Source organism: Momordica charantia (assembly GCF_013281855.1).
Source record: "Momordica charantia cultivar OHB3-1 chromosome 3 unlocalized genomic scaffold, Mcharantia_2.0 BLBB01000003.1, whole genome shotgun sequence".
Classification (NCBI taxonomy): domain Eukaryota; kingdom Viridiplantae; phylum Streptophyta; class Magnoliopsida; order Cucurbitales; family Cucurbitaceae; genus Momordica; species Momordica charantia.
The window spans coordinates 7,237,748-7,244,658 of NW_028275161.1; the positions used below are offsets into that span (position 1 = coordinate 7,237,748).

A 6,911-nucleotide genomic window follows, 5' to 3' on the forward strand; every position below is an offset into this window, starting at 1 on the left:
TCCAATTTTCTCTCAAATTTTTACCTTGTTAATCTCTCTTCAAGCCTCCAATTTTTTTTCTAAATTCTTGAGGGCTTTATTTTGTAAGAATTTTTCTTCCAAAATTTGTGAGCAAAAATTTGTATATCTACTATTTTGAGAGAGTTTATGAGTTTGTTCTCAAATTTCCATATTCTTTGTAAGCGTTGCTCTTGAGCCCCGAAAAGAGCATTTGTAATGGTTTGATCTTGAACTATGGAAAGGATCAGGTTTGTTCTTGCTCCCAGAAAAAGAACATTGTACAGATTAGACACTAAGCCATGGAAAGAATCAAATTTTCAATTGAACACCCAAGAGGAGCTTAGGAACTGGAGTAGGCCGATTGTTGTCGAACCACTATAAATTTCCGGTGTCACTTTCTGTAACGCCCCGAGTCCCTTAGGTTAGTTGGTCTCGAAACAGGAGATTTTTCATTTAATATTAAATCGATTGTTAATTAAACTATCTATATTTATCGGGCTCTAAAAATCCAATTAAATTAATAATTACCGAACATTGTATGTTGGGTCTTGTTTTAAGGGAATGAACTCCTTCTTCTTTGGGCTTGGATGATTGGGCTTTCATTGAGGGAAAATTTTTTTAAAACAAAACAAAAAGGAAAGAATAAAAATAAAATAAAATAAAATAAAATGTAAAATAAAACAAAACAAAAAGGGACCCTAACATTTCTTCTTCTTCTTCTTCTTCTTTTCTTCCTTTTCTTCTTCCCCATTCCTAGCCCTAGCCGCCGCCCACCCGTTCTCCGACGAAGCAGCACGGCAGCAGCGAGTTCTTCTCCCTTCACTTTTCCGACGATGCTTCCTCAGATCCGCGGCGACGGCACCGGCAACACGCTCACGAACCCGACCACTCCTCCACGAGCAGTGACGCTCCTCGGACCCAGCCGGCGGCGGCGCTCGACGAACCAACGGTGACAGCGCACAGCGGCTCCAGCGGCGCGAGCTTCATCCTCGGGTGTTCCACATCAGCTACGGTCAGCCCAGATCCGACGATTTCGTGGCGGCGTGGTATCTCGAAAAGCAGCAGCAGCGTCAGGCGTCGATTCGTGGTGAGATTTCTGGCGGCCTTGTTGGTAGCAGCGGTGCAGTCGAGCAGATTCGACGTGTTCTGCAGCACCCACACTGCCAGATCTGCGATATATTCCTCCCCGACTCTTGAAGTAGCAGCAGCTCGAGCGGACCCGACATCCTCTAGCGACAGCGACGTGTTTTCGCGACGATTTCTTCGTTCTGTTATGTTCTGGCATTGACCCACACCCATTCGAAGCCGATTTGGAAGACCCACCTCCCTCGGCATCGATTCGACGTTGACCCACTCCTAACCCAAGTTGTTTTAGTGTGAGTTAGTAGGTAACGACTCTACCTAAACTCGGTTTCGTTTATAACCAAATGTTTCTGATGGGCTACTAACCTCGAGATCGTGCTCTTTTTGTAGTAGGAAGTGTTCAACAAGCTTAGGAGCTTTAGGACATTTGTTCGTAAGTAGCACGGGGGCGGGTGCGTGCGTTGATGTTTGTTATTTGGTTGCCGATGTGCTGTTTATGATGCTTAATATTGGTTATGATACGTGGTTGTGTAGTGTAACTCTTGTTTATGTTGTTTTGTATGTCTGGTTACTGTTGAATGTTCGTCGGTGATAATAGTGGGAATTTTGTATTGTTTAACTGCTGAGATCTGTTGTAGAATGATGTATGATTGTAGGGAATGTTCGTTAAAGTGAATTTATTTTGGAAATGTTTGTTGTCTGAATTTGTATGAAGTGTTTGGCGTGTCTCATGAGTTTTTTTTATTATATCTAGCAGTGCTTATTGAATATGGACGTTGGATATTAAGTGTTTGGATGAATTGTGTTGGGCTCCAATCATTTGCAATTTGTTGACTATGCTCCGTTATGACTAAACTCACTGTGGCGCTGTTGTTAAGATTTGGTATGTTGTGAAAGCATGTTTGGTTTATTGTTTTGCTATTAGAATGATGGTTATGTTGTGGAAGCATGCTGAATTGTGTTGGTGAGCTGAGAGATGCATTGAAATCATACTAGTGGTGGTGTTGTTGATGGGCGTTGTGGTGGTTGGTGCTATTAGAGAAGTATTACTGAAATCTTGGTTGGAGGCTAGAAATGTTATGTGGAATTATGAAAGATATGAAGTGAATGGGTGAGTGTCAGGGCCTCGGGTATAAATGGTCGAGGGCTGATACGTCACTAATTGGGTATCGAGGCCTCGGGTATAAATGGTCGGGGGTCGATGCGAGGCGTCTTTCGAAAGGAGAACTATTGGGGCCTTGGGTAAAAATGGTCAAGGGCCAATAGTTGAAAATACATCGAGGCCTCGGGTATAAATGGTCGAGGGTCGATGCACTAGTGTCGGGGCTCTGGGTATAAATGGTCAGGGGCCGACACTACCAACAGAATGGTCTTGGAAAGCTTGAATAGCTGAGGTGAACATAGATATACCTGAGGTGTTAGGGAGCCAAGTGGACGGTAGTTGTTTTTATATGATTGTGGTTAGCATCGGGTCTTATAGAGCATGTTTATGGTTGAATGTATAATGTAATAGTAGAGCAAGTCTATGGTTGTTCGCATACTGTAATGATAGAGCATGACGATGTATGTTTCCTTTATGGTTATGAGCATGATGTTTGTGTGTGCTTGGTGAGGGCTACTTACGGAGTATATTTTATATACTCACCCCCCCCCCCCCACAATGATTGTTTCAGGTGAAGGACTCGTGGGTGACCATGGTGATGGGACGGAGGAGACATGACGAGCGAGGACCATAGGCTGCTTAGTTATTCCTGTTTAGTTTAAGTCATTGGTTAAGGCCTTATGTTGTGGCCAATAAACGGTTTATTTGTATTTGAATAATTGTGAGATTTTTTTTCCTTGTGGTTAGTTTTACTTCGGGATAGGTGCCTATTTGAGTTTTATTCCATTTGTTTAGTTTCATTTAGATTGAATAATAAACTTGCCTCGTAAAGTGGTTCACGAATCTTGTTGAATGTTATTCCATGAGATTGATTTATCGTTAAATTGATGAGGATTGAAACTTGATTTTATAAGTTTGTGTGCATAGGAAGTTGGCAGGATATAGTCGGGGTTAAATTTGATTAGTTGGGTAGTTAATGTGACTTAGAGGTGTGCGGAAAATTCTGGATCGTTACACTTTCTCTAACCTCTCTCTATTTTAATTTTTGCAATTAACTTTCTTTATTACAAATTGCATGAAATTAATTGTTTAAATTTGTTATTCATGTTTATGGTCAATATTTATATTTAAATTTTGGCTGGTGAAATTCATTAAGGTATTTGTATTTCTAATTTGTTGTTTAATTTTGTGTTAAATTCATTTGTACATAGAACTCGTTTGATAACCATTTTTGTTTTTGGTTTTTGGTTTTTCTTGTTTTTAGTTTTTGGTTTTTGGTTTTTGGTTTTCTGTTTTTAAAAAGCAAAAATCATATATGTCTGATAACCAGTTTTTGTTTTTTGTTTTTAAAAAGTTATAAAATTGAAAATACATATTAGAAAGAGAAAATTTTATGTAGAGTAGAGATGACAATGGTGTGGGTACGAGTGAGGATGCTCTCCCCCAGTCTCGTGCTCGTAAAAATTTTTAGTATCTGTCTCCACTTCGTTCTTGGGTCCAAGAGATGTTCTCGAGAAAATTTATCGGTTTTATAATTGTTTATAATTATTTTTTGAATTTAAGTATAAAAAATGCAATAAATATATATTAATTATTTAAAAGTAGAATGGGGACGAGGACGAGGACGGAGTCGAGACATCCATTTCCTATTTTTGGGACCCGACCCTACAGAAATTTTTGTCATCCCTCTAATGTTGAGACATGAAAATACACGTTTAGAGAGATGTAAATAAAATTTTGTAAGATATATTTTAGAGAGATAAATAAAAATTAGAAAAAAAATAGTGAAAGAAAAGCTAAAGACAAAAAGAGAAATTTTTTAGAGAAAAAAAGTAAAGTCGAGAGAAAAAAATATTTTAAAAAAAAAAGAAACAGAAATTATAAAAAAAGAAAAAAATTATAGTGGAAACAAATTTAGAGATAAAAACTATTTTCAAAATATAATTTTTAGAGAAAATAAATAAATAAAGAGATAAATAAAAGTTACAGTGAAAAAGTTTGAACGAGAAAATAAAATATAACTTTTAGAGGAAAAATAGAATACGAAGAGAAAGAAAAGTTATAAAAGACGAAATTTTAGACAGAAAAAAAAAGTTAGGAAGAATATTAAATTTTTAGAGAGATAAATGAATCTGGTCTGTTAGGGAAAAAATATAAAAATAAGAATACATAAAATGTTGGATAGAGACAAATAATAATAAATATTCTAAATATGAAAATTTTAGAGAGAGAAAAATAAACTTTGTAGAGAGAAATTTAAAAATAAAAAAAATTTAGACTGAGAAATAAGTTTTTTAAAGATAAATATGAGAAAGAAAAAAAGTTGATTATTAGAAGAAAAAATCAGATTTTGAAAAACAAAAACCTGTTTTTGAAAACTACTTTTTCTTGTTTTTTAAATTTAGACAAAATTTTTAAATGATTTTTGGAAAACAAAACGTAGGAGATTGAATTGGTTATCAAACAACCCTCTTTTTAATAAACTAAAATAAAAAAACGGAATGGTTATCAAATGGGACCTTACTTATTTATTTAAATTGGGCTCACCATATTAAAAAGTTTATAAACGTTTCTTTAAACCCTATTCACTCCCTCTAGGATTGTCATACCGATCCAACACAAGAGTAATTTTTGAACTCCATGATCTCAATATTTGCCACAATGATTAATTTTTACCATATCGACTGGGGAATAATGGTTCGATGATGTAACGCCCCGTGTTCTCGAATTATTTTTATCTTAAGATTTAAATTGGCCGTTTGAATTTTTTTTGTAGTCTGATATTTAAATTTTGGAGTTTCTATATTTAGAGTTCTAATTTTGCGTAAATTAGAATTTAAATAGAATTTGAGTTTAATTTCATTAGTTTAAGATAAATTACATTCACAAACTTCTGAAAGAGATTTTTTTAAAATTAAGTCTTAATTCAACATTTTGGAAATGTAATCTCCTTTTTGAAATTTTTTCTTGGGTTTTAGAGTTGAAGTTAATTACTTTGTTTTGGGTTGTTATGCGTTTTATGTTAATTACTAAAGTGTTTTTCTTGAGATTTTGTTTTGGGCTTTTTGGTTATAAATCAAGTTAGGGAAAAGGGAATAAAACAAAAGAAATAGAAAAAAAATATAACAAAACCCTAGGTTCTCCTCTCTCTCTTCTTCTTGTTTCTAACACTCCCAGCCCCCCAGTTTTCCGGCAGCCTCAGCCCATCCTACGACAGCGACGATCCCCCATGGTGTCAACTCCATGATCCACGATGCGATCCCCATGACGACGGTGGTTCTTCCCCTTTATGCAGTAGGGTGGTGATTCCTCCTCAACCGCGCAGCCACGGTCTCCCATGATCTGCGACGACCCACGATGCACGGTGTGTTGGGTTTTATGCCATAAACTCGTGGTTTGTAAACATAAAACAAATATTGATTCAATAAAGTTGTTATTGATAGAATTGCATTAACCCAAATCCAATAAACGAACATCTGAAGTTATGTCATGTAATTGGAACAGTATATAACAGATATACAAAATATATTTAATATACAACATATATATTTGATATATAGTGTATATATATACAATATATATTCGATATACAGGTGGATAATGTTCCAATAGTAACCTAAAGGGTATATAGTATATGGATAAGGTTGAGTACCTTATCCTGGTAACACTATAGATACATCCCACTTTGTAATAGTTACAAATGACTTGATCTAGGTGTGGAGACATGCAAGTGGCGGTATCCTATAGAATTAGTTTGTATAAGACCGGACCGCGAAATAATTAATCTTTAGTTATAACACCGTTAACTAATAGATTAATATTTCAATAGGATGACTAGGTAACTCGATCTCAATCCTGACTCAATTATGGACTCCTGCCTGTTAGGGCTCGTCCTTTGATTTGTATGGGTGAAAGTGGCCCAAGTCGCCGACTCAATATTTCTACCATTTTTGGGATGAGGCTGTTGAGTGTGTTGCCCTAAACTAGTAGTTTGTATTTATGTAAAAACAAATTTATATTCAATAAAGTTTTATTCAATAAATTTGTTGTTGAATTTATAGTATTACATTGTCCAAAATCCAATAAACTAAACGTCCAAAGTTATTACCATGTAACCGGGACAGTATATATCTGGGTATATATTTGATATACCCCTGATATACGAGTGGATAATGTCTCGTGAATAAGTTAAAGGGTCCATAGTATATGGATAATGTTGGATACCTTATTCTGGCAACACTGTGGATACGACCCACTTTGTAAATGTTACAAATGACTCGATTTAGGTCGTTCGTGTGGAGACATGCGAGTGGGAGTATCCTATACAATGAGTTTGTATAAGACCGGACCGTAAAATAGCCAATCTTTACATGTAATACCGTTAACTAACAGATTGCTATTTCTTAGGATGACCAGACAACTCAGTCTCAATCCTGAGTGAGTTATGGACTCCTATCCGTGAGGGCTCGTCTTTTGATCTGTATTGGTGAGAGTGGCCCGAGTCGCCAACTCAACATTCCTACCATTTTAGGGATGAGACCAAGTGGGAGCTGGGAACATAACTTCACAAGATGGAATTCACTCCTCCCCGACTTTAGAGGACTAGATGAGTGTTCCCTTAATTACTGACTCTGGGACTTGAACAAGAGTCCCCACTCTCTCACTGGCCCGAGAGGGACTTCCAGTTATTGGTCGAACCATAACCGGGTTGTTCATTAGAGGAGCA

The 6,911-nt window shown here is 36.3% G+C and overlaps 1 long non-coding RNA gene across 1 annotated transcript; it reads left to right on the forward strand.

Moving 5' to 3' along the window:
* Window positions 1-608: 608 nt before the first annotated feature.
* LOC148212268 (uncharacterized) lies at window positions 609-3,069 on the forward strand. Its single transcript, XR_015789849.1, has 3 exons — window positions 609-1,388; window positions 1,474-1,516; window positions 2,757-3,069. It is a non-coding gene; the product is annotated as an uncharacterized LOC148212268 (long non-coding RNA).
* The last annotated feature ends 3,842 nt before the right edge of the window (window positions 3,070-6,911 follow it).